This window comes from Zonotrichia leucophrys, chromosome 9 (assembly GCF_028769735.1).
Source record: "Zonotrichia leucophrys gambelii isolate GWCS_2022_RI chromosome 9, RI_Zleu_2.0, whole genome shotgun sequence".
NCBI lineage: Eukaryota > Metazoa > Chordata > Aves > Passeriformes > Passerellidae > Zonotrichia > Zonotrichia leucophrys.
This window is the reverse complement of record NC_088179.1, coordinates 481,639-509,114: the sequence shown is the minus strand read 5'-3', so window position 1 is coordinate 509,114 and position 27,476 is coordinate 481,639. Positions and strand designations below refer to the sequence as shown.

At 40.9% G+C, this 27,476-nt stretch overlaps 1 long non-coding RNA gene across 1 annotated transcript; it reads right to left on the bottom strand.

The window, feature by feature from the left end:
• Nucleotides 1–897: 897 nt before the first annotated feature.
• LOC135451761 (uncharacterized) lies at nucleotides 898–2,908 on the bottom strand. The gene is made up of 3 exons (XR_010441426.1): nucleotides 2,784–2,908; nucleotides 1,143–1,250; nucleotides 898–969 (listed from the first exon to the last, which is right to left on the bottom strand). It is a non-coding gene; the product is annotated as an uncharacterized LOC135451761 (long non-coding RNA).
• Between the last annotated feature and the right edge of the window lie 24,568 nt (nucleotides 2,909–27,476).

Genomic DNA, 27,476 nt, shown 5'->3' with positions numbered 1-27,476 from the left:
AGTACAGGAAATGGATCCTTTCTGCACTTGAACCAGCTGTCAGAAGTGGGGAGCGTTCCAGGATGTGCAGTCCCAGACATTTGATTCAAACACCAACTTCACTGCTGTTAATCTGCTGTGTCTGGCTCTTGCAAGCAGGCTGCACTTGGCTTCCTCAGATAAATACTTCAACTCCCAACCATACTGGAAATCCAGCCATTTTCTATGGCATAGCAGCACCAGCAAAATTGGCAATTGCACTAATGTCCTGTTCATCATACAAACACAGTCCCTAAGATCTGCAGTTGAAAAGAGCATTTGGTTTCCCATGTGAAGTTGGTAAGCATATCATTAGACAATTTACTGCTATTGACAGATACTCTATGTATTAATCTTCTGCTAAAAACACTGAAATACACACTGTAAAAATAAAGGAGAAATCCTGCCAGCTCTTGAAATAGGTGTTTCATCCACATTATTTAGACAATAATTCAGATCACAGTTGGAGAGTACACACTAATTTGTGAATTTATACATAGATTTCCCTTGTTATTTTTTTCAGCAAAATGTTTTGTTATTGGAACATTAACAGAGGGAGAGAAACAAAGAAAAAAGAAACAATCATTTAAATAAAATCATGGCAGAGCGTGTAATATGGGAATGCCTAAATGCAACACATGTTGTCAGCTTCTTTCCGACATATTTTGAGGTTTCCTCCTTAATAGTTCTTTAATTAGAATGGGATGACCTCATTAAAAGGGTAAACTGGGGAGATGTGACTTTTTCTGGATAAGAGAGCAACGTAAGTAAAACCTGCACACAATTTTTTAAAAAATAAAATTTATAAGCTCTCCTATCCCATACATGGAATTTCAAAGAAGAAACCAAGCACACAGTAAAACACAATGGGATACTTACTAAAGAGTATTGGCAAAGGCTATCTTTGGTGTCTTCATGAGCACTCAGCATCCAGTGAGGTCACACAAATCTCTGCAGAAATACAGAAGCCAGAATCCAAAATATTTGCCTTCTATAAAACTTGAAAGCAAAACTCTCTCTTGTTTTTCACCAGAGGAAAAGGCTTCTCAAGATGAAATCCTCACTCAAAAAGCAAGAAGCTGATGCAGATGAAGGCAGGTTTCAGTCAGTCAATTCAAACTCACCCTTGGGTTAGGCTTCTCAGAAGCCACCAGCTTGTGAAGATCATGAGACAGCCAGATGTTCTATCCAAGAAAGTGTTTTATCCTTTACCATCTGTATTGTATTGGTGTCTAACGTGGGCAAAGAAGAAGGATAATGTTAGAGGAGGAATAATAAGTTATTCAAAATTATATAAGACAGTCACACATGGAAATAGCAAATATCTGCTCTCCCCACAGGGAGAAATTGGTTGGTTCTTTTCCCTCTTTTAAAATGCTAACCTTTAACTAACAGGTAACATAGCTGTATCTTTCACAGATTTCTTTTTGAGGATATAAATTACTACACATAACCTTCCCTAGTGTAAAAAAATGATAATTTAACTTGCAATAAAAATCTTACAAGTACAAATGAAGAAGTTATTCTTTCTCATTCCACTGAGAAAACTGAGAGGTCTTGCAGGCCAGTGATGAGAAACTTGAACTTGGATTTGAAATTCTTCTTTATTTTTGGCTCATCTGGTTCAAGTTAATTGCCCTCTTTCACTCTGATTCCTTTTTTTTTTTTTAATTTATGCAGAAGTAGATTCATCTGCACAACTACCAGAAAATCTTTTTGAATTCCTATACACTCTTTATGAGAAAACCATAAAGAGAGACACCATCTACTGTCCAGACTTTTCATGTAAGTGCTAATAGCATCAGGTGATGGTTGTATAAACAGCTTCTGGGCCCACATACCCATTCTCTCCAGGTTTGAGTGAATGCTAAAGTGAGTTTATAGTCTGCACAGTGAGATTCAAGCCTTTCTACATTGCCCTCAGTTTGATACAGAACGAACCAAACAAAAAAATCCAAGCAAAAAATGCTCTAACTAAAAAACATACAAAGGTTAAGAGTCCTCTTCTCACTTTGATCATTTAAGCCTGGAAGATGCACAATTTTTTATAGTGGAAGAAACCACATGCGTGTTACTGGATTGGGTTCATCTTCCAGCACCTTGAAAATGCCTTGAAAACTTTATGCCTATGGTGAAAATGTAGACTGGTAAACATAAATCTTCAGGCAATGCAGATACCAGAAAGGAGAGCAGGGCTCCCATCCCAGCAGCCACATGTGACTGTGACGGTGCAGAGACAGAAAAGAATTCACAAATCAAATTGAACTGCTTCTCATGTTTACAGCCCTGGGTACCAAGATAGAACTGAAAGCAATTGCGCTCCTCTTAGCAAGTTGTTTGACTTTGGAGGACTTGAGAAAGCCTCAAATTCTAATGTACAAGGATAAGGAACAAGCATTAGCTTTAGAAAGTCATATTGCAGGCCAAAAGCAGCTTGCACTGACCTAAATCTTTAAGATGGTAACATATTAAAATAAAATCAACATCGATCCAATTTACATCAAAGTTATGATGAACTCTCTCAATATCAGCCAGGTAAGCAAGAATCCTTTCAAGAATAAGGGAAGCCATACACCTCCTTGAGCACAATTTCCGCACAAGCACTGCAAACACAAAACATCAAAGGTGGTCAAAGAACAAGCTTGGAGGAGAAAAGATGCAAATAAGTTCTGTCCATCAGTCTGGAGATACTAGATTATCTGAAACAGAGAAAAGTTGTGTTCTACATAGCAATTCCTTAAAATCAATATGGAATAGGCTCATACCTGGATATGGCTCAAAGTAAGAATTTCAAATAGCAGAGGCCAAATCAGACTGAGAAAGTTGCTTGCAGTCAATGCAGTTTTCTTCCATTAAAATCACAGTAGATTCAGATTCCTATGGAAATGTGCTAATTGGCACAGCATGGAGAACTGCAACTTCAAACACCACTGAGTAAAACACTCCACAATTTTGGTTTGCCTTTTTTCTTACTTCCAAATGCACCTATCACAAAGCAATCTTTGGTCACCACACTACGCAGTAATAGCCAAGGAAACAGGAACTCCCACTGATGAAATTCTGCTGGAGAAACATGAACAGAATGGGGAAAGGGGATTTGAAAGCAAGAAGCAATTTCAACAGTATCAGCAGCAGAGTACTATGCTAGCATAGCCTCAGTGGCACAGCTGAATCACCTGTAGCACCAAGCCTGCGCAGAACTCAGGTTACTGCCCACAGAAAGTGGATCTTCCCCAGCCAAAGGAGATGTGCACCCTGGTTTTACTGTGCTGGTATGTGGGGCTTTTTGGTTTGCATTGAAGGCACTCCAGACAGTAGGGACTCAGTGTTTATTATTTCTATCAGTAAAACAGTCTCACTACTGTGAGTTCAGCAGATTTGCATTAGAAGGCACAAAATGGCCAACAATCTCTTGGTACAAGGTCTCCTGAGGCTAAACTATCCCATTAAGAACTGATACCTAGATTATTTTCCCTTTTAACCCAATAACTGATCCCACAGAGCCCCCAGTGCAGACTTTCCTGCCCAATTACAAAATGCCACCCAAACCCATGGAGAAGGAGGAAGAAGAAGCTGAAGAAGAAACCCAGGACAACACCCTGTGCCCTCATTCTTGCTTCCATCCACAACACACTAAAAACCCCAAACCCTCATTTTCTCACCCAGTGATGCACCTGCACTGCTCTCTATAATCTGTTTCACACTTTTGTGGGTTCCAGTCTGTCTTGAAGTGTGGGAAACTTTCTCCATGGATGAGGGTCAGAGTCAGTGCTGCCCTGGGGGTCAGGGCACCCAGAGCAGACACAGGAATATTCCCAGTGCCCTGGGTTTCCACATGGGAGGAGAGGGAAAAGAGATGGGAAAAGGGACGGGGAAAGAAATGCTGCTACTCATCTGTAGCACTAAGAATGAACACAACAGCGCTCTGGTAGGTAAAATTATTTCCACAGCAGTAGCTCACATAACCAAATTCTCCTATTTCAGCCTGATCTAGCAGCCTAAGATTCAGAAATCTGTTGGTGAGGGTGGCTGAGGCCTTAGCATGGAGCTCTCCCCATAATCCATGGCATTCAAAGTATTAGAAGATAATGCAGCATATATTCTTCCCATCCATTGCTGGATAGAAAAAGTGTACAGATGCATAGTTAGGAGCCTCCAGCAAGCAGGGATGTGGAACTCAGGATGAAGAGGTGGATCACAGGTTTTCAGAGAAAAAATCTTTCACACCACCAGCCTATAATTATCTTTCTAACTTAATACAAAGCTCACTCATCCATGCTTTTTACCTCTTGGAAAAGTTCAAATTTGAAAAAAAAATTGTCTTTGTAATTGCGTAATACTTATATAGAAAGATTTATGTCCTTCATTAGCAGGAAGATATTAGGGCACACTAGGAACTGGTTATTTTTAAGAAAAATGAAGACAAAACTACACATTTAGGATCTCAATTAGTGTCTTGCAGGAGTTTTATAAGGCACTGCACCTCCAATATTTGATATCAAAATCAGGGAATCCCACCTATTATCTGCTATACTAGAAATACAGTCCATTAGAAGCCCAACAGCAACGGTTTTATCCTGCTTGAGATGAAATAACTTTGCAAGTAAAGTTCTAGAGAGTTGACAAATTAAATAACTCTAAGAGCAGCTGTATTTTTGAGCTACTGTTAGTTCTGGTCTAATCCCAGTGAAATGAGGCACTGACACATCAGCCAATCATGACAGAAGGTCTCACACAGCAAACATTGTTCAGAGACATCCTCAAATACCTATTCCCTGACTTAAAACACTGTGCTCCCCCCAGTCAAACAGGATTAATAAAATAAAGAGCAATAACACACCTGTGACACAGCCCAGTGCTCAGAGCTCCCTGTGGAGGCAAGCCCAGCTGGAGGAGACAACTCTAAACACTCTCCCAAAATATAAAGATCACCACACCTGCCAGGAGAGCACTTGTCTTTACCGAGTGCCAAGTGAATGCACAACCCAGGCATTGTGCACAGCTGTGAACATGCCCATGACTGACAGCCCAAACAGACCCCACCAAAGGGCACAGTCAGAAAAGCTTCAGGCCAGTTTCTGACCACTAATGCCACCATTCAGTGACAGTGAACAGTGGCTGGGGTCTAAAAGTTATGCTGGAGAGAAGATATGTGCTGATGCACTTGAACTAAAAGAGATGACAGCAGAGCCCCTCAAACCTTATCTCCAGTTCAGAAGCTGGAGATTCAGGCTGAAGTGGGCATGGAACAGTCTCCTTTCCACAATAGTTCCAGCTGGCCCCAAGTCAAGCAAGCTGTACAGGATTTCTGTTAAAGAGATGATAATTTAATTCATTTGACATTTGGAGCAAACTCTGGTCAGAGTCCGGCACCAAGCAAATTTTCCCCTCTTCCCCAGCCAAGGTTTTTATTGCTTCTGTTCTCAAGTTTAGACTCTCACCCATCTGTATCCTCTCCAGTGAGTGTCCCATTAAACAATCCTGGAGGTTAAAAGGACATTTTACTAAAAATCTGAGTTCTTAGATGTCAAGATAAGGCCTGACTGCACAGTGCTGCTGCTGATGGTTGCAAGCAGGGCCTGAAAGCCCAGCTCTGTGCAACAGTAAGGACAGCCAAGGAACAGGAGACCTGGAATCCCGACTGCATTTAGGGCTTACCTAATCTAATGTTCCATGAATGGTCAGGACCAGGCACTTCATAGGATCTGCTCCACCAACAGAACTCTAAACATGGTTTGCATCTGTCAAATAATGTGATGTTAGAAAATGAAACTCTAGGCAGGGAAGTCTGTACTTCATTAATTACCAATAGTAATTACTTAGCAAGAATGGAATTCTTTCCCCTCTAACATATGGTTTTAGATAAGAGAATTACTACTTCCACAATCATTGGAAAAGTAGACTTCATTATCTGGAGTATAGAATTGGAGGGTTTGCTTTAATGTAAGCCATATGCTGGGATGCCAAGCCATGGATACTGTGTTTGGGAAATTCTTGTCACAGTTACCCTACATTTACCCTCTAGTGAGGGTAAACTATTTAACTTCTCATTTATGTTGGCTTTGTTTCCCATTTCGTAAACACACTTAAAACTTTCTAACATTTACATACATCTCTTACTTGAAACAAGCTCCCGATTTGTTTCAAGTTGTTTCCCAAGCTTCCAAAAAAACCCAGTACTTAAAAGAAAATTAAAAACCACTTCCATTTGCCACAGAATACTTAGGTTCAATTGCAGCATCTGTTTTTTAAACAGAGCTCCTGATTTCTGACTGAGTTTGCCAGCTGGGCTAAATCAAGCCACAGGAGTCAGCTACCCCCTCGTTTTCAGAGCACATCTCAAGTGACCCTGCATGTCAAAAATTAACAGTGTGTGTAAGTTAAAAGGAAAAATTATTCAAGTAACAAATGCCACATGGTGTAAGCATTCCATTTCCAGACTTACAACCAGACTGTTCCCAGGCCACCACAGCAAGGAAGCTGCAAGGCACCAAGAGCCCCACAGGGAGCTCAGATTGCCAAGGGAATGCCAGGGACCACATGCTCCAGCAGCAGCCTTGCAGGGCCTGCAGGTGTGCTCTGTCCACCACCCTGGAGCAGGAATACTGCTGGAAGTTCCTTAAGGAGCCCAGAGGTTCCTGGTTTCCTCTCCACTCTGCTGTTCAGTCCCCAGCAAGGAGCTCCTTTCACCACAGGGATGCAGTGACACCCCTCACCTCACACAGGGGTCAGTGACTTCTTTATTTCAAACTCTGAGGGGAAAATCAGAGTCCTTTTAATGCTTAAGCAAACAGTGGCAAGGCTGGAGGTCATGAATGTGTCCATTTCCCCAGGTAAAATGGATGACCACTCAGGATTCCTCAATTCATATTTAGAACAGGAACAATTGATTTCATGTAGTGGGAAGCACCATAGGCAAAATAATTCCTAAAAAATCCAATTATGGAAGCCTTGATTAGGACATTTTTGTAACTCTGTCTTGTAAACTAAGCCTCTCCCTCCCTTAACCACTGGTTCTAGGCTGCAACCTGTTGCCTTTGCTATTCAGAACAGGGATTACTTTGAGCCAGGTGTGCTGTCCTGGAGCAGGATGCCTCTGTCACTGCCAAGCAAAGCTGCTCTCCAGAGTGTCCCTGCAAACCACAGCACCCAGTCTGGAGCTTCCCAAGTGAGCCCTGAGGGACACAGCCAGAGGACTGGTGTCTCCAGAGCCCCAGGCAGAGCTGCTGAGCTCGCTGTGGGCAGGCGCTGCTTCAGAGCCATCTGTGGGTCTCTGGCACTCCTCTGTGCCAATCTGCTCAGGCAGCCGGGCTGGATGGCCACTGCAGCTCCCTTCCAGCTAAAAGTATCTCTTCTACATCCACCAGCCTCCTCTGAGCCTCTACTCAAACCCTGCAGGTTATTCAACTTCTCTGGCTGAGCTTGAAAACTGAGGTGTTTGGAAAAGAAGGAGTAATTCTGTTGCACTTGTAGCTTTGACAAAAGAACATTTTGTTTTCAACCTAACTCAAAGTCAACTGACAGGTAAGTGAAAGTGTGGCATTGTACAGATCCTGATGGCCACATCAATTCAGACCACCTGACAGTTCTGTGAGGTAATTAGTTTGATTTGCATAATACCTGCTCTGCAATAAACTCTTGGACCTTTACCAGCTCATTGACTTTCTTCTGTCCCTCCAATGCTGCAGTTGTGGAATTCACTAGGAGAGGAGAGGAGAGGAGAGGAGAGGAGAGGAGAGGAGAGGAGAGGGGAGGGGAGGGAGGGGAGAGGGAGGGGAGGGGAGGAGGGAGGAGGAGGAGAGGAGAGGAGAGGAGAGGAGAGGAGAGGAGAGGAGAGGAGAGGAGGAGAGGAGAGGAGAGAGAGAGAGAGGAGAGGAGAGGAGAGGAGAGGAGAGGAGAGAGAGGAGAGGAGAGGAGAGGAGAGGAGAGGAGAGGAGAGGAGAGGAGGAGAGGAGAGGAGAGGAGAGAGAGGAGAGGAGAGGAGAGGAGAGGAGAGGAGAGGAGAGGAGAGGAAGGCTTGTCTCTACTCAGGGGAGTCTGAAGTGGCATGTTTGCCTTACCTACCATACTTTACCACTCAAAGCCAACCTGGCATTCCATAGGGAAAATGCACTCTTGCCTCAGGTTTTTTCATCACCTTGTTCCATGGACATGCTTTAAGGACTTCTTTTGGAGGCCTTGCTCACCTTAAGTGGCCAAAGGATTCACCTTAAACCACAAATTGTATCATGCCCAGATCCACTCCAGAAAAGTGCTGAGTACTGAGTAGCAGCATCCTCAGAGCAGAGGATTTTTTCACCACAGCTGAAAACAGACCGAACCTTTGCCCTACAGCCAAACATCCACAAACATCTCAGTGTTTCTAAATGAGCAACGTTGAGCTAGCTGGCATATCTGGCACGGTTTCCAAAACCCACTCCTGTTAGCTCTCCTTTGAAATGGTGAGCTCCAGATCTATTTTGGTATGAAGGACAATTTGCCTTCCTCACTTCAGCAGGTAGGAAGCAACAATGTCAACTTTCCAAACAATGTTCAAAGTGGAAATTTAACAGTCAACATGCTTCTGCTTCCTCAGGCTGTATCTCTAGACTTTGAAGTGGTGATTACTTTTGCAAAACCTCATTTTATAGGCATGCCAACAGATCTCCACATAGATTGCAAATTAACTAGCACAGAAAGCTGCAACTGGGGTCCTCATTAGCACACAGTCATTTCCAGTGCTTCTCTCCAGCTTCCTAGATCATTATTTGAGCTCTGAACTAAATCCAGCATCATAATTAAACTACCTCTTTTAACTTGAGACCCTATAAAATTGCAGTAGAGTTTATTCTGCAATCTGTTTGTGCTTTGTGTTCTGACTGAGTACAGGTTTGCTTTTTCTGAGACTTTGGTATTTGAATTTTATTTTTACAACCCAAACAAAGCAGTGAAAATTGTTTATTTTTTTCCTGGGCGGAGCTTAGGTTTATGCTTTCTTTGATTTTCAATGTCAAATATGGCAAGACTACCCTTCAGGATTTGCAGACCCAGCCTGACAGATATTTACTAGAGTAAGAAGAAGGAAGAGAAAGATAAAAGTGCAAATACCAAATTCAGCACCTTTCTCTATGTGGGGAACCTTGATCTAGATTCTCCCATTTTCTAGTAAAGGAGCACTCAGGGTTTTGACTCTTTAATCAGTCTGGAACCAAACTTCAAATTATGTCACTGGGGAGAAAAAGAACAATCAAAAAAGAGTAAATATTTTATCAAACCACATTTTCAGGAGCTGAACTGGAACTTGCCATCCTCCCACAGTGCCACAAACTCCTCTAACTGGAGTTTTTTTCAGGTTCTGATCAGCAGAACCCTAAACAAGGTTCAAACAGCTGCCAAGGCAGGGCGTTGCTGAGTCTGGGGAGCAGTCCCAAAGGTCCCACCCAAGCTCCTAGGCACCTTTAGATTTCACATTAAATTCCTCACTCTTGACAGCCCACAAGGGAGCAACATTTACCCTAAAAAGCAAACAAACAAAAAACCCCCAACCACACAAAAAACCCCCAAAACTAAAACAAACAAACCAAAAAACCCCTAAACCAAAGAAAAAAAATGGTCTTTGATAAATATTGAAATGATGCTTCCAGTAATTCAGTGAAAATCTCTAACTTTTGAATCCTGCTAGGTGTAAACCAACATGTTGAGTAGTTAGAAGATAAAAAGGAGGAGGTTTTTAGAAAAAGCAATTTTGGCTACATGCAGAGAAATGGTTTTGGACACTTCTGCTGGGGCAAATAAAGGCTTGGCTTCTGCATTGAATCATTGTTGCTGCTTCCCATACTGTAGGTGGCAGATGGAAATTGAGCCAGGCATTAAAATGCTACCTAAGTCAGGATTTTATGCTTTCATGCAGTGTCTCAATTAATCAAAGTTTTGCTATAAAATTCGAGCAGCAACGCTCAAAGCCAAGTCAAGTAATAAAATACAAGCTGATTAATTTCCCTCTAATTTGTATGATAATTAAAATTCCAACTTTTAATTCTGTTAATTGTCCTCCCACAAGGAGGTTGATTGGGCTTTGCTAATACATGCTGTGAAAATGCATTTCCCACAGGTCTGTCTTTGTTTCTTTTAAAATGCAATGCTTTTACATAATTATCCCTTAACTTCCATAGATAAATGCAAGCTTATCTCTGGCCTGTTTTGACACAAGTCCCCATGTAACTTAAGCTGTGTCCATAAATCACATGCTCAAAGTCATTAGGTGTTTCATCAAAATATGGTGCCAATGTGTGCTTCTCTGTGACTTTTTAATGAGCAATTAAACTTGCAAAAGACAGAGGGGGGAAAAATCTAGAGTAAAAAAATACACACATATTCTCTCCTGGAAGTCAAATATCTCTGAACTGGAATCAGACAAAATATGTGACACAGCAGACATCCTGCTTTCCTCTCAGCTCCTGCTTTCCATAATCCCAACAAACTGCACGTGAAAGCAGTCAGAGGAGAGCTGAGCAGAGCTGGCATCTGCACACCTGGTAAAGATGCTGTCAACCTCCAGCTTGTGCATTTCTGGCTGACTATAAAATAAACTTGTCCTTTATCTGATAGACCTGAATCGAATATCTGACCAGTCCCTTCCTTGGGGTACAACAGTTATTTGGGCTACACAGACAATATCTGCCATGCTGTCTGTCATACATTTTGGCCATTGCAAAGAAGGAACAAAAAAAGTTTTCTGTGTGTACTTTGTCTCTGGACACATGCAAAAGTTTTGTATAAGCAAGGATTGAGATGAGGCTGGTGAATCCATCACCATTTGCACTCAGTCTTGCCTGGTTATCAGTGTCCATGCAGATTATTTTTGTTCTCAGAGTATGAAATGACCACTTGCCTTCTGCCCTTTCATGTGCCTTGAATATCCTTTCTTTACACTTTCCTAGCTTATACTTTTTTTCTGTATAAATGGGTATCATATCATGAGGACACAACATAAAATAACCTCCTGCCTTAGGCTGCAAGATGTGGCTGGGGGTGAATATTCCATCCCCATCTGTCAGAGCTGGGGCAGTTCTCTGCTGTCCATGGGACAGTTGTTTCTTTATCTCTCCCCCAGCCAACCCTCCCTCCAGGAGATCTCTGCTGTCCATGGCCACTGAGTGTCCCTGCAGGGCTGATCCAATCCCAGCATCCCATGGGGAGATGCTCCGCCCAGGGGAGGAGCCAAGCATTCCTACCTGGATCCAATCTGAGCCTGGCACAGCACAGCAGCCTTTGCCCCCTGCATTGCCAGAGGAGCAGCTTTCTGCTGCCCTGCATGGCCAGAGGGAGCCCAGGCCCATCTGCAGCAGCCCTGGAGCTGCAGAGGAAAACTCTCCCCTTGTGCAGGATCCGTGCTGCAGCAGAGCCACAGCTGGCACTGCAGGAGGGCTGAGCCCCCATGGAATGGGGCTGGGACACCCCCTGGCACACAGGGGGCAGGGACTGCTCTCACTCTGGCAGTGGTTTGTATTATTGCATTTTTATTTTGATTTTTCCTAATAAAGAACTATTATTCCTATTCCCATATCTTTGCCTGAGAGCCCCTTAATTTCAAAATCATAATAATTCAGAGGGAGGGGGTTTGCATTTTCCATCTCAAGGGAGTCTCCTGCCTTCCTTAGCAGATACCTGTCTGTTCAAACCAAGACTCCTCCCAAAGCTGTCTGGATTTCCACTGCAGGGATAGGTGATTAGACTTCTGTTCACAATGGGGGCACTGCCATGTTCCCACCATTTAACCACTTCCTAAAGCCCCCAGGTTACAACTTTTAAATTCCAATGGCACCAGCAGTGAACCTGGGGCTCAGGTGATGGATGACAGACATGGAAAGCAGAATCTCAGCCCTCACCCCGCTCAGGAGCAGCAGGTGGCCCAGAGCTCTCTCCTGTTCTTGAACCTCATCAGCACCACACCATCATCCTGTGTGAGAAAGTAAACCTCTTTCAGGCCTGAAACCCTTATCTGGGACTTTTCCCATCTTCCAGAGCTATTCCTTTGACAATGCAAAAGATATTAAATCTTATTTTCTATGGAGAATGACACTTTCTTGTGTCACTAATTTACCCTTGTGTAGATCTCAAAAAAAAAAAAAAAAAAAAAAAAAGCCAAAATGTAAAAGGGACACGGAAGCTCTGGCATAGATCACCCTCTGACTCAAACCTATACAGGAATATGCTGAGTGTGTTACACTAATGATATGGCCAAAATCTTGGCAGATAAGACAAGAAAATCGATTGTAATTTCTTTGGCTGTTTTCTCATATATTCTCAACTTGTTAGCAGACATTTTTTTTAAGAGAGCGGTCAATGAATATTTAATGTTGGGACGCACTGCCAATTTTATCTACCAGCTAATAAAGAAGCTGCTTGGTCATGGGTGTAAGAGAAGAGGTCTATTTTAGCCTCTGTGGCTGGCTGGCTGTAATAAGAGGGATGACAATTTTAAATTGGGAGATTAATGGATAATTTGGAATCACTGTCATTCTCACACAGCCAGTGACCTTTTCAAATTGAGAGATAGCTCCATTTCACCCCAACCAGCTAGAACAAGAGATTGTTTTAAACAATTGGACCTAAATGCCAGGCTTAAAGAAGGCCAGGCATAGGAATGTGGCAGGGCAGCTTATAAGTAAAATAGGCCTCCCACAGATTAATGGAATAGTTAGGAGGGCCATCCATCCAGCAGTTCCAATTCTCAGGTTTTAGCTACTGCAGCATTAGCAAGGTAAAAGGCACTGATGTCAGAAAGAAGAATGCTCAGTATTATCTTTTCCAGCAAGGAAAATAGTCCAGCTGAAGCATTGGACCTTCTAGGGTCTCTCCAAAATTATATTGTGAAAAGATATGAAATAGGTGAAAGGAAACTTCTGCAGACATCTGTACCCATCCTGTGATATTGGGCAGCATTGCTTCAGCAGTAACACCCAGAGCCATAAATCACTTGTGAGAAAAATAAAATAAAAAGAAACAGAAAAACTCATTTCCTGCTAGAGCCAAGTTTGCTCAAGAGTGCTGAATAACGAACCTTAAAAGTAAGTTATTGCTAACCAAAGAGAAACTATTTTATGCAAAACTGTGAGAGTTATCTCTTTTGTATGTTCTCTCCAGGAATCTTTCACATTTTGCTTCCCAGTGTTCAAGTCCAGTTTCACGACTTTGAAAGTGAAGTCATGTTTATAAACAAGGAAGTGAGTTGTCTCTTGACAAACTTGACATGCCATTATGCAGTTAAATACACAACATGAGAAGAAATTGATTTAAAGGCTACTCTCACATTAATTTAGAATTCTGTTTTTAAAACTGATCCTGTACAAAAGGCATTGTTTTACTTGCAGGGGTTTGCTAGATGTGATTAGCATTTCTTTCCAGTGACAGATCAGTTGTCACACACTGTCATATACTCATTTTTTAGGAAGATGAATGGGGTAGCACTTCAGGCCAGCAGCTCACCTTCCCAGTGATCATTGCTGGGAGAACCACATTCCCAAATGTCTCCACACTCTTACCCTTGTTGTCACAAACTGTTTCTGAGCAGTTATTGTAAAACACTGACAACTCTGGGCCATTTTCTAAATGCAGAAAATGTCACCAAGAACTGCTCATGGGACAAACTGAAAGCCTGTGATGGAAAAAAGATGGGGATGTAGCAAAGAAATGCACTGAGTTTCCAGGAGATGGAAAAGCCCATGTGAGGCAGATACATGTCACCAGCCACACTAATGAAAGGTCCCCAGGAACTCCAAAGTCAGTAGTGTTCATCATTTGTTACAGCTAATTTCAGCTCGTGTCCCCACATAAGGACTCAAGTCCCAAATGCAGCACAAGATACAGCTCAGGATGCCACTGTGCACCCCAATAATCAGCATGGCTAAGTTGAGATCTTAGAACTAGGAGCATATTTTAGATTCTCTGGGAATTAAGCAAGACAGAGTTCTTGAGAGATTCTGCTCTCTCCTGCTGGCCACTGAGAGTGCCAAACAATGTAACTCACTCCAAATGTTAAAATGGAACGGAATATTCCTTTTGGAAGGGACTGGTGATGCCTCAGGTTTTGGCTTTTATGTTTTTCAGATTCTGTGCTGCTTTAGTGTGTGGGTCTGGGTTCATATCAGGGATGGTGAGCTCTGTGCACAGAGCAGGGAGACAAAACAATTCCTGCTCCAGCTGGGCACCAAGGACAAATGATCCCAATCTCAGCCCAAGAGCACAAACACCATGGGCTGGAGAGAGAAAAACAAGCAGGGTGGGACTGCATGGGCTGGAGCTGGAATGGGACAATGAACTGCAAGGTGCAAATGGAGCAGAACTGATCAAAGGGAGGGACCCCATGATCTCGTGTCCATTTTGTGACCATTTTGGGTTGTTCTGTCCAAGGTGGATCTATTTAAGGCCTCTTAATAAATCCCTAATTTATTCTTTAGCTCCATCTATTCTCTGTTCTAGGTCAGCCTTCACAAGGCATCACTGGTAATCATCACACCTTGTCCAACTGCCTAATCACTTCAGGGCTGACCAAAAGTTGACACTTTTTATTAAAAGCATTGTGCAAATGCCTCCTAAACACTGAGACGTGTGGAGCACTGACCACTTTTGTATTTGTGGTGTGCCCCATGGCAGAAAGGAATGATGAATCTAACTTTCAGAAAGCTAATTTAGTATTTTATGATAACATATTATATTAAAGAATACTATACTAAAGAATACAGAAAGGATACTTACAGAATGCTAAAAAGATAATAATGAAAACTCCTGACTCCTTCCAGAGCCCTGACACAGCTTGGCCCTGATTGGCCAAAGAGTGAAAACAACTCCCAGCAGAATCCAATGGTACAATCACCTGTGGGTAAACAATCTCCAAACACATTCCACATGAGCACAACACAGGAGAAGCAAATGAGATAAGAATTGTTTTCCTTTTCTCTGAGGCTTCTCTGCTTCCCAGGGGCAAAATCCTGGCAAACGGATTTTTCAGAAAATGTGACTGTGACAGACCACCTCCCCAGGAAGCCTGTTCCAGGCTCTGACCCCAGTCTCAGTAAAGAAATGCTTCCTGTGCCCAGCTGGAGCCATTCCCTCACCTCCTGTCACTGGGTTTCAGGAGGAAGATCTCAACACCTCCCTCTCCATTTCCTTAGGAGCCCTCAGAGGGCAGTGAGGTTTCCTCTTTCCCCTCACAGCCCCAGCCTGCAACTGTGGCCAGCATTACTCTGCCTTGCACAGGAAATAAGCTAAAAGATCATGAGAAGGCAAAGCTGCCATAAATCACCCAAACCTTCCTGACAGGAAAAAAAAAAAAAAGCTAGCAAACCTGCAATAAGATCAGTACCTACTTTTTCCCAAAAATCTTCAAAACCTGAAAATGTACTTATGAAACACACACAGCAGATTCTTAGCTAGCTATGCAACATTTCACCTGGCTTAAGTGTAATACATTTAGTCAAAGTGATGCACAAGAAATTCTGCTATTAAACATTCCACTTCCATTATCCATCATTTGTGAGCACACTGAGAAATACCAGAATACCAGTTAACAGACTAAAATTCTTGTATTTTTTTCTGAATTATCACAGTACTTTAAAATTTTCAGCATGATTTCAGCATGTAGGAGATGTTTCATAGACAAATAGGTGTCTATGGGGTAAATTCATCACCACACTGTGATAAATGAGTTACACATTCAATATGCATTAAATCTCTTAGGTAAGCTAGGGATGAGAAAGTGCAGTGATTGTTGTGGGTAACAGAAACCAGGAGATTCCAAATGTTTGATAAAGTGACACTGAGGAGTGATCAGAAAGTTACTCTGGAACTGAATCATGCTAGGTGTCAGAAAAGGACAAAACATCCCAGAGAGGAACAACCACAGAAAAGATTTTGGCATTGCCACTGAATTAAAGAGAAATTTCTGTTTTCTGTCAGAGCCCATCCTGCCTGCACACCTAAAAAAAGAGTGCACACAATAAAGGGCTGGAGCAGAGCAACCCAGTTGATCATTTCAATATTTCAATACAAGTTTTTAAATGACACTTTTCAGCAAATGCAAGCCAGGTAATTCTAAAATTGGAAGCAGTTGAAACTTAGGATTTTCTTTTTACCCCACAACTAAAAGCAGGAAATTATCTTCAAATTTATAGTGCAAAACCAAAGAGGTGCTTTTGTGACACTCCAATGCTGTGCCACTAATAGCATTTATTCAGTCATACAACTAGAAAATGGCCCACTGTAGCCAAATTGCTTATTTTAGAAATAGAGTGGTTTGAAAATAGTTGGCTGCTAGTAGATTACAGAAGTACAACTTTGATTTTATATTAGCAAGACTGGCAAGTCTGCACTTTGCTGTTGCTGTAACACATTAGAGCATTTGTGCCATTTCAGCTGAACTAATCTGGCACCCCATTTACATCAAAACTTTGCAGGAGAGCTCTGCAGCATAAAAAGACCTGTTTGTGATGATTCTTTCATTTGATGGCCTCTGAAAATAATCCTGTCTCAAGTAGACAGGATTACTTTGCAAGTTTCATTTTCTTGTGTTATCAAAACACCAAAACAGATTTTGAAGAGGAAAAACTGGAATTAATCCTCCAGGCTGAATATGTTCCACTTTATTTACGAAAGAAAAATGAAAAAGTAAAAAAGAACAAACAACAACAACAAAAAAAAACCCCAAAACACCAACCAAATCCACACAAACAGAAGAAAGCAAAGCAAACAAAGCAAACCACCCCAAATAAAAATGCTGTTAATGTCACCAGGCTCCATCCCTGCCCAGTGCTAAAGCAATTGTGCAATTGAGGGCAACTGCTCACAAACCCAAACCCCTGCCCACAGCCTTCAAACCCTGAGCTTTTAAAGGTCACAGAATTGTTGTTAGAGAATTATTTGGTCTTGCTTTGGGAAGGTCTTATCACAAATTCAACATTTGTTCCATATGATTCCTTTTTCCCCTCCTACTTTGCCATGAACCTCACAGATCAGTTGGGCTGAGGGTGAAACAAACTCATGCCTTTTAAATCAGGATAATTCTCTTCACTTTCCCATTGCCACACCTTAGTGACCAAAATCTATTATATGTTTTGCAAAACCACTACTTAGAATTTGAAATTGGGCATCCAAAAATTAGAGGAAGTTTGAATATTTTGGCTTTTGCCTAATTCTGTCTGTCACCAGGATAGAGGAAAACCAGCACATAATAAAATTAGTCCTGCCAAATTTAACTGCTCCTATGAAAGCAGCACTAGATAAACTCACCTAACAGTGGGTTAACTCTGTGCTACATCTCCCCAAGTGACACAAACTGGACTCTGTGGTGTGACAATTTTACTTCAAGAGCTGTGCTAGTGTGCAACATGTCCCCTCCAGAAGTCCACAGACTGGACTCTGTGGTGTGACAATTTTACTTCAAGAGCTGTGCTAGTGTGCAACTTGTCCCCTCCAGAAGTCCACAGATAAAAAACATCATCTTTTCCTTTCTTGATATAAAAAAATTACAGGTGGAATTTATTATGCTGTTAATCAAGCAGAGGCTCCCATACCCTTGACAAACCTTTGCTATGTGAACACAATTCCTGAGACAGTAAAAAACCAGTTTAATATCATATTAAAATAATGGAGTTAGATACAAAATAATTTCCAATGACAAAGCACCTAAGGAAGTTCTAGATATGTATTAAAGTACAGCAGCATTTTGAAAAAATATGAAACAAGAAAATAAGAATTAATTAGTTTGTTTTTTTTTTGCTTTTTGGTAGTTTTTGAAGGCAGGGAACAATGAGAATAGTTTCAGATCTCTCTCCCTTTTCATAGAACATTACTGCATTCTAACTGAACCCAATCAGTTACCACCCCAAGGGAGGCACTCCAGGATTTACTCATTTTTAATGAAAGTTCAGTAGGGAAGCATAGCAAAACACCTTCATGAGTAGAAGAGCAACTCACTGAGTCTTAAAAGCATAATAAAATGCTGTACTAGGGAATAAAAAAGACCCTATACTATTTTATTGTCAAGAAAGAACAAAAAAACCATGCAAAATATTAAAGGTGTTTCAAAACATATTTTTCCTTTTGATATTTAATGGATGTTTTTATTGCCATGCTGAATATAAACTCTCCAGATACATCTAACTGCATGGTCAGTTATGTGTTAATCAAAGACAAAATTCCTTACCTAGAAATCACAAAAAGGTAAGGTTTTCACCACTTCTGTGTGGTATTTTAGCATTATATTCCAACATAAGCCCTTTTTCTACATTAAAAAAAATCACTGTCTATTTAGGATTAAATATAAGCATGAAATTAATGACAAGGGCTTAACTGCTTCAGACATTCTAATATTTGGTGTAAACTTTGGCCCTGAGACACAGCAAGCAAGGACAAAGTTCTGGAAAGCAATTGAAAATCTCCCTGTCACTTTGAAAGGTGAATTAGGCAGTAATAAACTGCCATAAAACTTTCACGAGGTTCCCTGGCCATTTTCCAGAGGGAAGCTAAGGTAATATCCTTACTAGAACAGTGCAGTAAAATGGAGAAGTTCAAGGAAAAGAAATTCTTTTCAAATGCTACAACTCCATCTGTAATCTTAAATATTAGCCAGGCCCATGCACCTTTTTCTTGCTGAAAACCCAGGACTGGCAGTGAGCCCAGCAACAAAATTTATGCCCACAAGTGGCTCAGTGACAGCATTTTTCCTCTTGTATAGAAACTTCTTATATGCCTACTGAATAAACGCAGAGCACAGCAGTATGGTAAATGCAGCCCACCTTGATGAGGGGAGAGAATGATGAATCTGACTCCATCTTATCAGAAGACTAATTTATTACTTTATACTATATTATATTAAAGAATACTATACTGTACTAAAGAATACAGAAAGGATACTTACTCAGAGCTAGAAAGATAATAATGAAAACTCCTGACTCTTTCCAGAGCCCTGACACAGCTTGGCCCTGATTGGCCAAAGAGTGAAAACAACTCACAGCAGAATCCAATGGTACAATCACCTGTGGGTGAACAGTCTCCAAGCACATTCCACATGAGCACAACACAGGAGAAGCAAATGAGATAAGAATTGTTTTCCTTTATTCTGAGACTTTTCTTGCTGCTTTTCAGCTTCCCAGGAGAAAATCCTGGGCAAAGGGATCATGTTCAGGGAATGTGAATGACACACAGCAGCTCAAACCCAGAAAATTCCTCTAATCCCAGAACAGTGCCCCTGTGCTTGGAGGGAACAAATCACTCTCCTAAAGGCTTTTTTTCCCTGAGGGAGGAGGAACGTGTCCTGCTTGGGACAGGCTGCTTTATTGGGGAGGCAATAATGGGAATCCAGCTGAGAATTCATACTCACTTCCCCAGATCATTACAGGCTCCATGTAACAGCTCTGCTTTATCAACAAAAACTTGCAGAGAGGGTAAGAAATTAGAATTTTACAAGAACTGTTCATTAAGAACATACAACGCCTTCCTGTCCCTCTCTAAATGAGCTATGATTCCATGTCCCTGCCAAATTCATCCAGGAAAATTTATGCAGAAAAAAAAATCCAGAAAAACAGAGAAATCCCTCAGCATTTTCAACTGCAATCCTCAAGTGCTCAGCCAACTCCTCCAGGGTCACCTGGCTAAGCTGCTTTGTGTTCCAGTGGCTGGAGTAGCAACCTGCATCAGGCCAGAAGCACATCAGATCTTAATTCCTGCTGGCATTCTGCAAGACTTTGATAAATCATTTGACCTCTTCATGCCTCAGAGCATGGCTTGAAAGATCCATGGGAAGTCACCACATCCATGGAAATCAGCACCTCACAAACTGAGTGTTTCCAGTGAAATTAATCAATATTAATTAAAAAGTTAACATTACAAAACTGGCTGGTGGTCAAATTCTGACTAAGAGCAACATGGTACAATATAATTAGGATTTGTTGAATTCCCAAAGAGCCCACACTGCTGGGAATGGGGCTGTGGACACACTAAAATCAAGGTACAGGATTTCACATTCAACCACAGTAATTTTTTAAAAAATCCCTCAGACTGGATAGATTTATTGGCTGCAATTAAATTAATTATGATCACATCAGTTTTGCACAACAGCCATTACATATGCAAAATAAATTCAGAGTTTTGAACCAAAACTATGCCCATGCCCTCACACAACACAATTCCTGCTAAAGTGAACAGGTTATACTCCCAAAATCCATCTCACTTTGTCCATATAATATTTTGTTCATGAGACAGGCATTTTGGTAGTCCTAGGATGTTTTAGTCTCTCTTTATTCTCCAGTGCAATTCCTCCTTAGGCAATTCCAGAAATATTAATCTTCTTGACCATTAGGGAGAATGCATCTAGCAAAAAGGGACAGAAAGATGTCAAAATTATATTGAGGGGAATAAATTACAGCCATTTTGAGTTTTATTACATATAAAAAGTTCTTCAGCTACATGGAAAATGAATTGAGAGAGAAATAAGGCAGTCTACTAGGAATCAAGGACGAAGTTAGTAAAGGCCAAACCAAATTGGGCTCAATTGCTGTGTGCCCTTTTGCAATGGATAATAATAGTCTTGGTGTATGTGGGAACCCACATTTAACATTTCCTGCTAAAAGGCTTCCCACAATTCATGGAAACAAAGGAGACAGGCAGTTTTATGATCTTTATTGAAATGGAGTTGGCAGCACAAAATTCCTCCCTGGATGGAATGGAAGCAGGGTGGGCATATCCCCCATTTAGCTGGAACAGGCATCAAATCTGACCTCCAGAAATGTAACCAAGGGCCAGTTTGCGAATTTGAATATAGGAAGGTAAAAAAACTCACAAAACAAACCAACCAACCAGCAAAAAAAAAAACCAAAACCAAGACACCAAATAGTCATCAACCCAAAGATCCCAAGAGGTGACACTTTCATGGCTTTGTGGTTTGGGCTTTACATTCCTGCCTTGAGCTGCTGAATTCTTTCACTGCCTGCCCCAGAGGCACCAACAGAGCCACCTGACTGTGCTGCAGGGTGAGATCACCACAAAATCTGAGCTTATTAATCAAAAGCTAATGCTTGGCAAAGCAGGCAGCTCTTCATGGCACAGATTAGTCTGCTTTAGCAGCCCTGTCTGTAAAATCAAGGTGGGTGTGCTTAATCAAATATATAAATAAATTTATAGTGTCACCTTGTAATTTAACATTAAGAGAACCCAACAATTAATAAACTCCATTAAAATCTCTTAACAATATACAGAAGAAAACAGAATGTTTCAGCTTCTAATGAAATATACCTCCAAGTTTCTGTTGTCAGATCTAGTTGCAGCAGATATCATGTTCATTATAAAAGGAGCAAAGCAGACAGAAATCACAGTCATCCCAGTTATTTTTAAAATATTTTTATTTTTACTACAGGACTTCCAGCTTATTGGAGGAGGTGAGGAATTATATTACCTCTGACAAGGTACTCCCTGCTTTAGTTCTCATTATCAGCTGAAGAATTTGGGCTAAATTTATTATAATTATGCCCACTAGAGAATTTTCTCTCCTATGACTCATGAGAGATGCCTGCACTCATTCCACTCTTCTTGCAAACATAAGTCCAAAAATAGACCAAAATACACTGAGACTTTTGCCCCAGGAGCCTCATGACAGGCTAATGAAATCAATGGGAAATTCACCACTAACTTCAAACAAATGTAAGATCAAGCACAAAATTATCTTCTAAAATTTCATACTTATTTAGAACCCTGCAGAAGATCTGAAATTGTTTTAAAACATTTAATAAATTAGGTTCTACATAATTTTGTGAACTTGGGCATGCCCCATCTGAGCAATAAGCAAGCAAAAGGATTTTAAAAGTGGTTTTCAAATGCTAAATCTGCACCTGACTGATCACTGACCACCAACATGAACGTCATTTTTAGCAAGATGCACTACAAGATGCCTGGGACAAAGTGGCTTTCCAAAAGATCAGGCCCCAGTTTTCCAAACTGTGGCCTCTATAACTTCATGCCAACACAGAAAAAAAATAATCAATAGTCACACTTGGAAATGCAATTGTTTTCAACTTTACCAAACTCTGCCCAAAAATATTTATGGCAGAGGTCAGTCTTGGCAGTGATTGTACTCTCTTTTTCCTTCTGCTACAATGGAATTCTTTCTTGTTCCTTTTCATTATGGCACAGTCAGGACTGCTTGGTTTTAAGGGGTTTTTCCTCCCCTTTCTGTTCTTGACCCAACCTTCATGGCACTGTACTGGTTTGGGGTCCTTCTATACATTCTCCTGCTAACAAGATTCAGTTCATTGTCTCATGAAATAGCATTTTGACTATTTTGAGCACTTTCCTAAGCCCAAACCAGAACATTTAGTAGCAGATATTATCCATAATGTCCTGGTTTACCTCTTGTTAACTATTGCTCCCAGTAATCTAGTGGAAAAGTAGTGGAAAATTACAAAACTCAAGATGCTTGGTAAAATAGACCATGATCCAATTCCTTCAAGTAAGATAAAAGTTTTCCATCTAATCTCTACAGCATTTGTAGAGATCTTGTAGCCAAGAATTAAGGCAGAAATCAGAACTGAAGTGCAGTAAATGTTTCATCACGAAGCTGAGGCAATGGACACAGAGAGATTTGCTAAGGTTCCAGACTCTGAGGACAGATGTTGGAGTCTGTGACATAAATTACAGGGCTAATACAAAAAAACCCATTTACAGGTATTTACTGAGTTGCTGCTTGCTCCCAATTTACTTTTTCATAGCTCAATGACAGACTGCTCATTTTCAGAGCAAAGATTCCTGCATGTTACTAATGCCTACAATGCCAATATCAAACTTGGTCTTTAAATTTTTATTCAACACTTTGCAACACTTAGAAGACTTAGATAAAACCCTTCCAGAGCACCTTGAGGAATAAACCTTTAGCTGTTAGGCCCTAAAAATACAAGGCATCTATTTTATTTGCAGGGACCTCGTGGCAGGGAGAAATGATGAATCTGACTCCATGTTCCCAGAAGGCTAATTTATTATTTTATAATACTATATTATATTAAAGAATACTATACTATACTAAAGAATACAGAAAGGATACTTACAGAAGGCTAAAAAGACAATAATGAAAACTCCTGACTCTCTTCAGTCTTGACACAGCTTGGCCCTGACTGGCCAAAGAGTGAAAACAACTCCCAGCAGAATGCAATGGAACAATCACCTGTGGGTAAACAATCCCCAAACACATTCCACATGAGCACAACACAGGAGAAGCCTGTGTAGAAGAGTGCGTGTTCTAGTGGCCAGAGCCTGAACAACTATTACCTGATAACCCAAAATACAAACTATTACTGTATTTGGATAAACAGACAAAAATTTAATGTCACAATCTTAAATTAAAACACATGCATCAGACTGACATATGAATATGATTAAACAGAGCTAGAGTATAGAGAGTGAACTTATGGCAGCTTAAGAAATAATCAGGTCCACTACAGTTATACAACACAGCTTTCATCTACTAGAAATAAATCTGCATAATTTAGCAGCTGTGCATTTTGAAGGCCTCCCTTCCTACACCATTTATGCAACTACAGATTCAAGTAAACATTCTGAACATGTACTCTACAATGGGAATATAGGAAGAACAGCAGAATCAAATTCAAAACAAATAAACCTCACGTAAAGAGGCTTAGTGTGCCTGTTAACTTGAACATCTCAGTTTATCAGAGCAAAAAGTGTGATCAGCTTTCACTCCAAGAGATGTCAGCAATGGTTTAAGGCAAAAAAGAGCTGGGGCAGTTAAGACTCACTAGAAATATTCAACTGCCCATTAATTCAGGGGGTGAGAATACCCAGACTTAGGTTAAAGTATTTTTGTTGCAGGGTAGGGGAAAGGATTTGCTCATTCCATAGGCAGAAACATTGCTGTCCTGTTCTGTAGGGCCTTTTATCCTTTTATTGATAGGGAGCATAAGAAATACTGAAAGACCTGGCCTTTTTGCCTTCTGTGCACAGCTAATCCTAGACCTCTGCTTTGGATCAACTTGTCTGAGCTCACACAGGACAGCCCACAGGACTTACACAAATTGCTTTTTGTTTGAACTTACACAAATAGTTAGGTTCTGCACTTGAGAGCTGCCAGAAATTAAATACTATGTCAAAAATTTTAAGACCTATTAATTGACTAGGATTCTTTTAAAAATTGTATGTAAAAGAAATCTCAGCCTAACTGCAATTTATGATAATATGAATTAGCTGAATGCAGCGCTGCTGATGAAGCTTCAGGGTAGTTACTAGAGGAGAAGCAAACTTCTGGTTTTTGTAAAAAGCTTTTTTTTCAACTGATCCCTGCCAGCTTTTGTAACATTTCAGGTCATTTGCCAGCAGGGAGGACAGATTGAGGAAAAAAGCAGTCCTGTGTCTGGGCAGGTCTGCTCCTGGGTAAATCAGTAAGAATTGAAAAAAACCCCACACAGCTAACAGCAAAGTGCATTGGATAGCTGTGGCATTCACAATCTCTGAAAAAATCCCCTCACCCAGGATTTTTCTCCTGGGAAGCTGAGAAGGCTCAGAGAAAAGGAAAACAATTCTGATCTCATTTGCTTCTCCTGTGTTGTGCTCACATGTGGAATGTGTTTGGAGATTTTTTACCCAGTTACTTCAGTTACTTTCAAGCTCTTTACAGCAGGTAAAGTGTGCCGAGTTATCACCAGCTACCCAGCAGTCAGCACCAAGCAGTTCGTCTAGTGTGTCCTTAGCAGAATGCTGAAGCCCTTTGTTGCACTTGTATGCTTAACTTTCCATTTTCAGTGTCAAATGGGGATGGGAATTTCAGGTTACTGAATAATGGGATCTGTGGGATATATCCTTGAAATAGCTCTCACACTGATTTCTCAGCAGAGCAAATATCTTTCAGTTCAAGAAAAGTCCCAGCAGATAAGAAGGCAGCTCCCCACTTCTCCCAGCACCATGCTTTGAGAATAACATATAAAAATTCATCATTGCAAGTTTCCTGTGATTCTTTCACTCCAGAGGCAAAGCCTGAATCAGGCACTGAAGTCAGCCTTGTCCTTTCAGTCTTCCTGCAAAGATTTACTGAATTGCTTTTTTCCTTCTCTTCCACTCCTGTCAGTATACGAAAATTCAGCAGAATAGTGCATCTGACAAATCAAACTGTCTCTCTCCAGTTAAGGATGAGATGTCCTTGAAGTCCTGTATTTTTTACAGTCGGACATATATCATATTCCAGTTGTGCCCCATGAAATTCTAGATAAACATATGGAAGATTGATTGAGATCCAGCACTAACAAAGTGTAAAAGAATAAAAAATTATCTCTGTATTTGGATGGAAACAAATTCTAGGGACTTGGACTGTCCTTCCTGGTTAAGCTCAGATATCTCATATTTCCTTACCAAATATATAAGGGAATTTGTTATTCCCTTTACAAATACATGTATTTTAGCCCACTTAATCACACACCAGGGTAATAACCTCATCTCAAGCTTTTTTGCATAGGAAATTCAAGTGTTCTTCATGTCAGAAGAATGCTTTTGCCTCTCTAATTAATATCCTAATTGGCAAGCATCATGCCCACCAGAGCGACTTCCCACTAATTTTGAAGCCTCAAGATATCTTGGGGTTCTCACTACTTCAAATAGTAGGTTCAGAGAATCACATGGACATAAAACTCAAAAAAAATTATATTCCAGAACTGACTGTTGGTCAAACTCTGACTAAGAGCAGCATGGCACAATATAATTTAACCCAGGAAACCTGTTATAATTCCAGACTGTTCACCTGTATTTGTGCAGGGTGAAATAACTAAGCTTTCTGCATTTCTCTGAACTGAGTTACCTCCAGAACCTTTGCTTTCACATTTTTGCAGCTGGCAAAAATCTCTCTCCTATTGTATTTGCTGGGAAATGCCCCGTGGCAGGGAGGAATGATGAGTCTGGCTCCATGTTTTCAGAAGAATAATTTATTATTTTATGATACTATATTATATTAAAGAATACTAAACTATACTATACTAAAGAATACAGGAAGGATACTTACAGAATGCTAAAAAGATAATAATGAAAACACCTGACTCTCTTCCAGAGTCTTGACACAGCTTGGCCCTGATTGGCCAAAGAGTGAAAACAACTCCCAGCAGAATCCAATGGAACAATCACCTGTGGGTAAACAATCTCCAAACACATTCCACATGAGCACAACACAGGAGAAGCAAATGAGATAAGAATTGTTTTCCTTTTCTCTGAGGCTTCCCAGCTTCCCAGGAGAAAAACCCTGGGTGAAGGGATTTTTCCAGAGAATATGAATGCCACACTCTCCCATTTGCAAACTGAAAGCTGAGCCTGCAGCACTTCAGCTCACCCTCTGCCATATGTTTCAGTTTCACAACTTTGGGCTTCTATTTGCAGAGTTGGAGTGTGGGGCTTGCTATTCTTAGCATTTCCGCCTGATTAAAAGCTCAGTTTCTGGTGACTTGTAGCAGAGAGATCACAAAAGCTCCAAGACTCAGGTTCCAAGCTCTGCAGCATGCGCTTCTCCTCTGATGGTTTTAGCTTTTACTGCTCCAAAGCACATGCTGTGCTGACCCACAGCTTCCCATATGCCCTCATATGGGCTTTCTTCTCCTTGGCAACAATAAATAATCTAATAAAAAAGACACTGCATCTTATAAACAGATTGTTATTCCTTTGCAGATGTCTCCAAGGGCCAGCAAACTTTGACCCAGCAGACTGACATCTCCAGGGAGATCAGATTTAAAAAGAAAGTACCCAGCACTTCTATGAAAATATCCAAGCCATGCTTACACAAGCCACATGCCACCTCAGCTGTTTGAGAACACTCTGAACCTCAAGTTCCAAATCCAAATGAGGATATAAATGTTCTGAGGTGGCCAGCGGCAGGGTGCAAGGGGCAGCTTTAACTGAGGCCACACTGTGGTTGCCAACAGGGAAACAGAATGTATTTACACATTTTAAAGTAGCCACAACAGATTTAATTGATCCCACTAAGGAATCGATTGCTCACCATCCTTCTCAGTGCAAGGGAAGGGGGGCATCAAATAAAGCTGCATAAAACAACCAAGTGAAGAGGAAATTCAGGCAGCATGCAATTGATCTTAGATAAAAATTACATTAGTCCATCCTGTCTCAAGCATTCATTTCTGGGCTCTCATCTAACTGCACTCCTGCAAGGCCATTAAGTTAATTAAGTTTAGAAGACCAAAAGCATCTCAGTTCCAGATGAATCTGATGAATCCACATGGAAATATCTTTGGGAACCAGTCTTTTATTCGTGGGGATGATTCTTCTTGGCCAGTGCAGGATTGTTCTTCAAAGTATTAAGACTATCTCTGCTTTTCAATAAAAGGAAATATTCCTGGACTGCACTTGGATACTGTAACTCATGACCCTGTGATGTCAGTTACTTTCCCAGCTTCTGAGAGTTTCTAAAGCAGTAATTTCCAGCTTCCTCATCC